Raw genomic sequence first — 9,857 nt, 5'->3', positions numbered from 1 at the left:
TGTTATCTTAACCAGACTACTTAACTCATCCAAAAAGCTAGGAAATGGTAAAAATACACATTACACAGTATTGTAAAAAATGAGTAGAATAATGTTTGTAAATATTCTTGTATGTATTCAAAAGCATTTACTGAGACTAGGCTATGCACCAGTTTACTAAGGATATACAGATAATAAAATAAAACAGAAGTTTGTAAAATTCAAAACAATATACATACTATGTAGCTTAATTAATAAATCCCTGACTAATATATAGTTTATTCCTGATATTTAACTCCAGAGTTTCAAAATAATCTTAATATAAAACAAACATATTGAACAGATCAAATGTGACCAAAAGGAGAATCAGGTACAGTAGTCCTCTTCACCTGTGATTTCTCTTTCCACAGTTTACTTTATTTGTAGTCGCTTGTGATCCAAAACTATTAAATAGAAAATTTTAGAAATAAACAATTCATAAATTGCTTGCTCTGCTGAGTAGTAGCGTGATGAAATCTTGCAACAACTTTCTCTGCCTGCCAGAGAAACAAATCATCCCTTCATCCAGAGTATCCACCTGTACATGTTTTTTTTTTATTTGGGGGTAAATATTTTTATAATATTTTAGGGAGAGAGACAACATTCACATAACTTTTAGTGCTTTATATTATTAAAATTGCTTTATTTTATTATTAGCTATTGCTGTTAATTTCTTACCATGCCAAATTTATAAACCTTATTGCATGCACGTATAGAAACAAAACACAGTATAGATAGGGTTCGGCACTATCTGTGTTTTCAGACATCCAGTAGGGGTCTTAAGACATATCTCCTGTGGATAAGGGGGGACTGTTGTACATGATTCGTACAAACTCCACCCTCAGCCTTTCACATAACCTCCCCCATGTGTACTTTTTTTCTATTAACTTTCAGTATACAGTACAAAGCTTTTTTCTGATCTTGCTTTTATTTTAATATGCAACTGTTTTTGCTTGTTCAAATGATAGGAATTGGAATGATGTTTCATTGTTTGGCTTATTCTGGAATTAAACCGCACAATGACAGAAAGACAGCGAATTATCATTGTTTTGGTTGTTAGAGAACAATTAGATGTTTGCACATCAGAAGAGGAAACATCTCTAGTGCCTATAACAAATGTGGGAAATCAGGCAATTTAGGAGTTTCAACTCACAAAACCATCATGACACATTTGCTGTAAAATCATCTCTGTCTTTTTAGCTAATGCTATTCTATTGATGTTTCTAAATGGCTAAGAAATGACTTCTCAAAATACATAGTATGATGAGCGCCAGGTAAGAACCATTAGGCATCTTTCCTCATTGATTATTTTCATATGGAATTGGAGATGCCAAGCTCACCTGTGATTCTCTTTTCAAAAGTAGGAAGTTCTTCTGCTGCATTTTTAACATTGTATTATCTAGTTGTTATCTTAAAGTGAAGTCCTGTGATGAAGATATGACCTTAAGTGTCCTACGGACCTCTGAGCAGGCTCCAAAATTTGAGGAGTGAGCAAGAATGTTCATATTTGCTAGAGGAAGTAATTTAGTTTGGTAGTTTAAAACACAATTTTATTCAGGCGCAAATAGGTTTTTGTCCTGCCTCTGACATTTATTTACTATATAAATATTATTTATTTACTTTCTAAGCTTTAGTTTCCTCAATTATATAATTAAATAATGTCAGTCCATACCTTAAGTGGTTATAATGAGTATTTAAAAAATTAAGGCATGTAATGAAAGTTTTACAACTGATATTTAGTAATCCTTTAATAAGTATAAATTGTTGTTTACCACAGTCAAGATTAGAAGTATTTTGGCAGGCTCCGTGACCTAAGGACAACAAAGATCAGATCTGGGAAAACACAAGTGTGTGCAGAAACCCAGAAAAACAAAACAAAACAAAAAGAAATGAAGCCATTTAATTATCAAAAGGAGAAATAAAGGTAACACACATTGTCTCATTGAATTGAATTTTAACAAAGCTTTTAAAGAAAAATATTTTTATATAACCTATTTTTAACCAAAAAGAAAAAAATACACTGAGAAACAGATACATTAAATAATATACCCAGGACTACACTCTATTGAGTTGTAGAATTAGAATTTGATCCTGTGTCTGTCTGATTTAAAGTCTTTTCACACAAGCCAACATTAAATATAAGGCATGCTCAAAGTAGGAAGTCACAAGTAATATATACTCAAGGTAAAGAGCAAAGCATATTGAATCATCTCAGAGACTATGTTATCAAAGAAATGACCCACATTTCCAGCTGCCTATTGCCATGAAAACCAATTACACAACACAAGTGTTGATGAGAAGGTAAGAGGTTTGTTCAAGTGCCAGCCACCTGAAAGGATGGGAGGACTCCTGTCCTCAAAAACTCATCTTGTTCTTCTGGTGCAAGCTGGAATTTCTATAAGGAGGGAGAAGGAGCTGGGAATAAACAAAAAAATACAACAAATTAATCAAAAAGAGGGGTTTGAGAATTCTTTGCTAAGGTGGAGAGGACTATATGCAAGCTAGCTCAGAGTGCTCACATAACAGATTAAAGGCCAATACATCATCTGGAGCTGACATATCTGAAAGTTAACATTTGTTTCCTTGGTTGTTACAAGAAGTGAAGCTAGCAAGTAACTAATAAACTAGGGTTTTTGTTTCATGCAACAAGTTTCACAGATTTCCATAGTCTAAGTGTCCTCTTGACCTTGAGCAAGAATCAGAACTGCAAACCTCAGAGTGGTGGGAATGAGGGAAAGGGGCAGGGCTGAGAAGTAGCTCCTACTTATGCTTATTCTCCTTGCTTGAGTGTTAACCTTTGATGTGCACCAGCCAGAGGAAAATAGATCTTTTAACTGTAATGAGAGCTTAGCCAGAGTTAATAGTACAGGATTAATTATATACTATTGATTTGTTACAGAATATATAAGTGATTACTAAACTAGTGATACTGAATCATGGTTATAAGAGCAATAAGCTGGTTTGTTATTTTATAGGAATTCTTTTATTATCTTACTTTGTTAATACATCCTTATTTAGTTCTATTTTATGGCTAGTCAGACTAAGATCAGTAATTTAGTTATATAACATATTTACTCCCATTTGCAAATAGATAACATTTGGGAGCATCAGTATGTCTATGGTTCTCCAGTAGAAACTGTCTTCCACAACAGGAAATCCTTGGAAACTTCTCATGAATGTCAGGGTCTCTGTTTTTAGAAGCATGTGTATGAATGACCATGGATATCTGAGTAGAGAAATCAAAAATTGGTATTGACAGAATAAGCCCAAGAAGCAGAGTGCCAGTGACTCTTAGTCTGTGTCAACATCATAAAAGCAATACAAAATAGCTAAGCACTGTAATAATAATTAAGTAATATACTTATTATAGATCTGTGCTTCTATGGCAGGCACTGTAAAAGGTGCCTTCCTCATACTAACTTTAATTTTTATAAAAACCCTGCCAGACTGATGTTAGTATTCCTAGTTTATAAAACTATAATGTAAGGTTCTGAAAGATACTATAATTTTCCCAAGGTCCTGTGATTAAAAGTGGTAAAAAAAAAATAACAGATTTTAGAAAATAAAAGGGGTGCTTGGGTAGGGTCAGGGCAAGTAAATTCTACTCAAAACTGAGACTTGGTAAAACCTTCAGTGGTCTACGTATCTTTTAATACATAGCAGTCTGAGGTGAAGACAGAGCACTTGACACTGACATAGGGTTCCTTGTCTGTAATTCTGCCCCGTGTTATAAAATGCAGCCAAAGACATATCATCTAATTAAACTATTTGACCCTCAGTATCATCAATTGTAAAATATGGGAACAATATTTCCCATGTCTCTCACTGAGCAGTAATAAGACTGTAATGAAATCATGAATTGGCACTACATAAATTCAAAGATAATATGCAAATGTGACATTATTTTTGCCTATCTCCCTGGAGCTACATTTGAATAAAATGAGTTAATACATATGAAAATGATATCCAATTATAATGAAAAATCAAGACTCATTAAGGATGAGTCTGACCACCCCTGTGAGATACGTGGGTGTCTGAATACCTGCAGAGAGCTGATTGTGCTTTCTGTTCTCATTATTAAATGAACCAAGAATTAAAAAATATATATATATTTATAATAAACCCTATATGTTAAAAAAATTTTAAGACTGTATTCACTTTAGAGAGAAGAGAGAGAGAGAGAAGAGAGAGAAGGAAGGGAGGAGCAGGAAGCATCAACTTCCATATTTGCCTTGACTGGGCAAGTCCAGGATTTTGAACTGGCAACCTCAGTGTTCCAGGTCGACACTTTATCCACTGTGCCACCACAGGCCAGGCCAAACCCTGTATTTTTAACATAAGAATAACAATGAGGGGGTTTCTGGGTAAAGATGATGGCATAGGTAAATGCAGTGCTCATATTCTCCCACAATTACATCAAAAATATAACTACGGCCTGACCTGTGGTGGTGCAGTGGATAAAGTGTCGACCTGGAAATGCTGAGGTTGCCGGTTCGAAACCCTGGGCTTGCCTGGTCAAGGCACATATGGGAGTTGATGCTTCCTGCTCCTCCCCCCTTCTCTCTCTCTCTCCATCTTCCTCTCTAAAATGAATAAATAATTAAAAAAATTAAAAAAATATATAACTATGGTAAATTATAGAACTACCAATACTCATAATTGCCTGAAATCTGGCTAAATGAAATCCTATAAGTAAGGATTTGAAGAAGAGACATAGAGACTGGTGGGAGGGGCATCGATGCAGAAAAACCTAGTCCCACATCCACATATGGCACTTTAAAAGGCTTCAGAATCGGCACAGTCTGTGGACAGCTCCAGACCACATTAAAACACCACCACCCAATCACCTCCTCAAGCAGGCACCAATGCCTCTCTGAAGCACATCCTACTCTATTGGGTTGACTCTTGCACAGCAGCTCCTCTGCTAATTGCAGCTTGCCCTTGCAGCCAACCATCTTAGGTGGTAAACCTCTTCCTGTGATACTAGCAATAATGAAGATTCAACTATAAGAAGACAGTGCACACAGCCCATACAGGGGCATATATGAAACACCCAGATCATATAACTGGGGAGGGCATGCTAATGAACCCTACAGGACAACTACTACCAAAGGACACTCTACCACATCTGGGAGGTAATAGCTCTACCTGATACATATAGACATAAGGAAGCAGACAAAATGTGGAGACATAAAACAGGTGCTAAATGAAACAACAGAAGAAATCTCCAGAAAAAGAATTAAATAAAGCTATCAGATACAAGGTTCAAAATAATGATTATAAAGATGCTCAAGGAACTTTGTAAAATCTTTAAGGAACTTAGTAAAAACTTCAACGCATCAAGAAGGACATAGAAACTATAAAAAGGACCATTAAGAAATGAAAGATATACTAACCGATGAAAAATAATTTATAAAGAATTAACAGTAGGCTAGATGAATCTGAGAATCAAATTGGTGATTTTCAATATAAAGAAGCAAAAAATACCCAATCAGAACAACAAAAAGAAAAAAGAATGAAATAAAATTGAAGATAACATAAGGAGCCTGTGGGATAACTTCAAGTGTACCAACATTCGCATCATGAAGGTGCTGAAAGAGTAAGAGAGAAAGAAATTGAAAACCTATGTGGTAAAACATATGTGACAAAAAATGTCCCTAACCTGGTGAAAAAAATAGACAAAGAAGTCCAGGCAGAACAGAGAGTCTCAAACAAGATTGGCAAGAAATGTTTGAAGTGATGAAAAGCAAAGACCTACAACCAAGATTACTCTACAAGACAAAGTTACTATTTAAAATCGAAGGACATATAAAGAGCTTCCCAGACAAGAAAAAGCTAAGAGTTCATCACCGCCAAACCAGTATTTCAAGAAATATTAAAGGATCTTTTTGAAGAAGAAGAAAAAGAAGAAGAAAAAAGGTAATAAGTATGAACAAAAAAATGTTGATAAATATACATTTATCAAAAATTGAATCAAAAACAAAGTAAATGAAGAAGCAGAACATAAACAGATTCATAGATTCAGAGAATATTTTGACAGTTGCCAGATAGGGGAGGGTTTGAGAGGACTGAGTGAAAAAGGTGAAGGAATTAGGAAGTACAAATTTGTTGTTACAGAGTGGTCATAAGGATGTAAATTCCAGCATAAGGAATATAGTCAATAATATTGTAATAACTATGCATAGTGTCAGATGGATATAAGATTTATTAGGATGATCACTTAATAAGTTATATAATGTTTTAGCACTGGGTGTACACTTGAGACTAATATAATATTGTGTGCCACCTTTGATTGAAAAGTAATAAATAATTTTAAAAAGAGAAAACAGTGGGGATAGTTGACTATCTTAAGCCATATAATTAGTTGGCAATAATAATTGGGTTAAAATTCAGAATCTGTACTTCACAATTTTATGTCTTTTCCCTACTCCACACTGCCTTGTATAAAAGGATGGGTTTTATATTTAGTGGAAGGCTGGTAAAAAAATTTAATTTCTGCTTTAGAGTATTTATATTTTAGAATGCATCTTGTAGCCCAAACCTTTGAAAAACTCACTTTAAGCCAATTTTCCTGATTTTTTGGTGAATTATATGGCAAGATTTCTTTGCTGCTTTGTTGGATCTTATTTCTGTTCTGGATATTCCCCCCTGAGCCCAAAAATGAATTTTATTCTTGAACTCCCTTCTTTCTTTGATCAGTTCTTCATCCTCCAGGTTCCAAGGTTCTCTGGCTAGTAAACCAAAGATTTATGCTCACAGTTCTGTTGTTGTATAGCTCTTCAGATTAGATTGGGCTGTGTCCAACTGGCCGGAGGATAGAGAGAGGGAAAAAAAACCAAACAGAGATAGATACCCCTACAAAACATTGTAGGCCGCAGTTCCTCTGGTCAGAGAGAAGGATTCCTGTATCACAGTATTTTGGGTGCATGTATGGTTGCTGCTGGCACCAAATTGCTGTATCAGGAATGAGATTGCCCAGTAGAGACTAACCTGCCAATTCATTGGATTTAGGAAGAGAGCTTTTCTTAGACATCTTCCTATCCACAACTGGTGCACACTGATGGATTTATTCTGCCTTTGATGCCAGACTGGGAGAAGTAGGAGGGGGGAAACACAACAAACAAACAAGTAATTTAGCATCACGTAATTCATACTGTTAAAGAGTCCCTCATGCAAATATGCTTTGCACAGGTATTAAGTTAGCTTTGCTAGTGTAGGAACATCCACCCCGAACCAAACTCTGATATAATTATTAGAAAGGTCTAGAATAAAAGATTTAACACTAGAATATATAATTCACTAATTCACTAAACTTATAGTTTTCCTTCTGAAACCCAAGTAATCAGCTTACTTCCCTAGGTGACGACATTCTTTTGCTCAAGTTCAACACTTCTTTTTTCAATCTCTATATTTAAATTTTATTTTTACAGTTTTATTGAGATATAATTGACACACCACACTGTTTAAATTTAAGGAATATGTCTTGATTTGGTATCATTATATATTACAAAATGGTTACCATCATAATGTTAGCTAACATCTCCAACACATCACATAACTACCTATTTTATTTAATGTTAAGGCATTTAAAATCTACTCTTTTAGTAACTTGAGACTATATAATATGGTATTATTAACTATAGTCATCATGGTCTGCATTAGTTGCCCAGAACATATTCAAGTTATAATAAAATTTGCACACTTTGACTACTATCTTCTCATTCCACATGCCCCAGTCCCGATAACTACTATTCGACCATTTGTTTCTGAGTTTGACTTGTTTAGTTCCACATATAAGTAATATTATACAGAATTTGTCTTTCTCTGACTTATCACTTAGCATAATGTCTTTAATTTTCATGCAAGTTGTAGCAAATGGCAGGATTTTTTTCTCATGGCTGAATGAAGTTTCACTGGGTGTATGTTTGTGTTTGTGTGTGTATCAGATTCTTTATCCATGCATCCATAGACGAACGCTAAGTTGTTTCTATATCTTGGCTATTGTGAACAAAACTCTAATAAACATGGGGGTGCATATATCTCTTTAATGACATTTTATTCCTTTTGCTGCTTTTACTTATAAATGAAGTTAATGAATTATATAGAAATTTTATTTTTAATTTTTGAAAAAAATACATACTATTTTCTATAGTGGCTGCACCAATTTATATTCCCACACCACAGCACAAAAGGGTCCCTTTTATCTACATCTTTACCAACAGTAATGTTTTTTATATTTATATTTGTATCTATATACTTATATAACTGCTCTAACAAGTGTGAAGTGATATCTCATTGTGATTTTGATTTGCATTGCCCTGATGATTAGGATTGTCTGACATGTTTTCAAATACCTGTTGGCCATTTGTGTGTCTCTTTTGGGGGAAAAAAAAGGTTATTCAGAGTTTCTGCCCATTTTTCCACTTATTATTTTTGTTTTTGTTGCTTATGGTTTTGGTGTCATGTCCAGAAAATTATTGCAAAGACCAATGTAAAAAACAGTTTTTCTTGTTTGGTTCTAGGAGTTTCATGGTCTCAGGTATCACATTTATTTAAATCTTTACTTCATTTTGAGTTAATTTTTGTGAGTGGTGAAAGACAGGAGTCTAGTTTCATTATTTTACATGTTAATATCCAATTTTCGCAGCACCATTTATTAAAGAGACTATCTTTTCTCCATAGAGTATTTGTGGGTGTTTGCTGAGGGTGTTTAGGCACATAGTAAGAGGAGCTTGGCACAGTGGGCATGGTGGCACTGGCCAATATCAGAAAGCAGGGACTGATCTGAGCTCCCAGCAACTGCAGGGGCCCTGGTCATTGATGTGCTCTCCCCTCTCCCTTCCCTGCACTTTCTCTCTGAGCATGTGCACTCTAGTGGAGATTGTTGATGAGCATTATGCTGGTGGGATACAGCTGCACAACTGGAGGGGCTAACCCAGAGTACTGGCACGGCAGTCAGGATCAGCCACCAGTGTCTCTGTTGGAGTCTTACATGTGCATAGCCACAGAAGCCTGGGCAAATTCTGCTACATTCTTGTAGAAATAGGGAGGGACTAAAGTGGCAAATTCTTACACGAAGATAGCCTCAGAGGTGTAGAATGGCTGCTGGTGTGGTTTCTGGGCTCCTGGAGCCGCAAGGTGAAGAGGAGGGATTGGACAGAAACTCAAGCATCTAGCTTCTGTGGCTGCAAATACCTGTGGGGTAAAAGCTGGCGAAATCTGCAAGGGGTTCACAGTAGCCACATTGGCTGTGACTGCATGGACTGTTGGCTCAATCATGGGTGAAATCTGCTGAGATTGTCTGAAATCTGCTGAGGTTGTCTGCAGAGCAAGCCTCTATGAACACAATCACTCCCGCTGCATGTGTGCTAATAATAGTTTCTGCTTTTCTTTCTTGTTCCTTATCTTATACATTTCACCTTTATTAGCCTGGGTGGAGTGAATTTAAAAATAGACTGTCATCCAGAGCCCCAAAATGGCTGGTGAAGCTAGTAATTCACCCTGCCCTTCCTTTCCTGTGAAGGACACACTCTAACTGAGAAGTTCCTTTGGTGTTGACTGATGCCAGCTTGGAGGATGGGTTGATGCAGGCAAAAATGTTGCCATCTTTTTATTCTACTTTCCTTGTGCAATCATTCTCAGATATTTTGTTGTTCTAATGTGTTTCTAAAATTTCCTGTGTAGATTCTGGATGTTTCCGAGAGCTGCTTTTATTTGAGGGTAGATATTCAATCTTTGTGGGGGAGTGGAGAGGCTGAGTGAATTCACCAGTTTTGTCTTCCTCAGCATTTCCTATTCTGGAGGAACTGGAACCTCCCCTAATTCTGTTTTCTTGTATA

General features: G+C 35.8%; 1 long non-coding RNA gene across 1 annotated transcript in view; it reads right to left on the bottom strand.

The window, feature by feature from the left end:
• Positions 1-2,239: 2,239 nt before the first annotated feature.
• The window catches only part of LOC136378968 (uncharacterized), a 28,634-nt gene continuing 21,016 nt past the window's right edge, over positions 2,240-9,857 (bottom strand). Inside the window, exon 3 of the long non-coding RNA XR_010746661.1 lies at positions 2,240-2,433. This is a non-coding gene — a long non-coding RNA (uncharacterized lncRNA). The remainder of the gene's footprint in view (positions 2,434-9,857) is intronic.

Source organism: Saccopteryx leptura, chromosome 7, assembly GCF_036850995.1.
Source record: "Saccopteryx leptura isolate mSacLep1 chromosome 7, mSacLep1_pri_phased_curated, whole genome shotgun sequence".
NCBI classification, from domain to species: Eukaryota; Metazoa; Chordata; class Mammalia; order Chiroptera; family Emballonuridae; genus Saccopteryx; species Saccopteryx leptura.
This window is presented reverse-complemented; position numbering and strand designations above follow the sequence as displayed.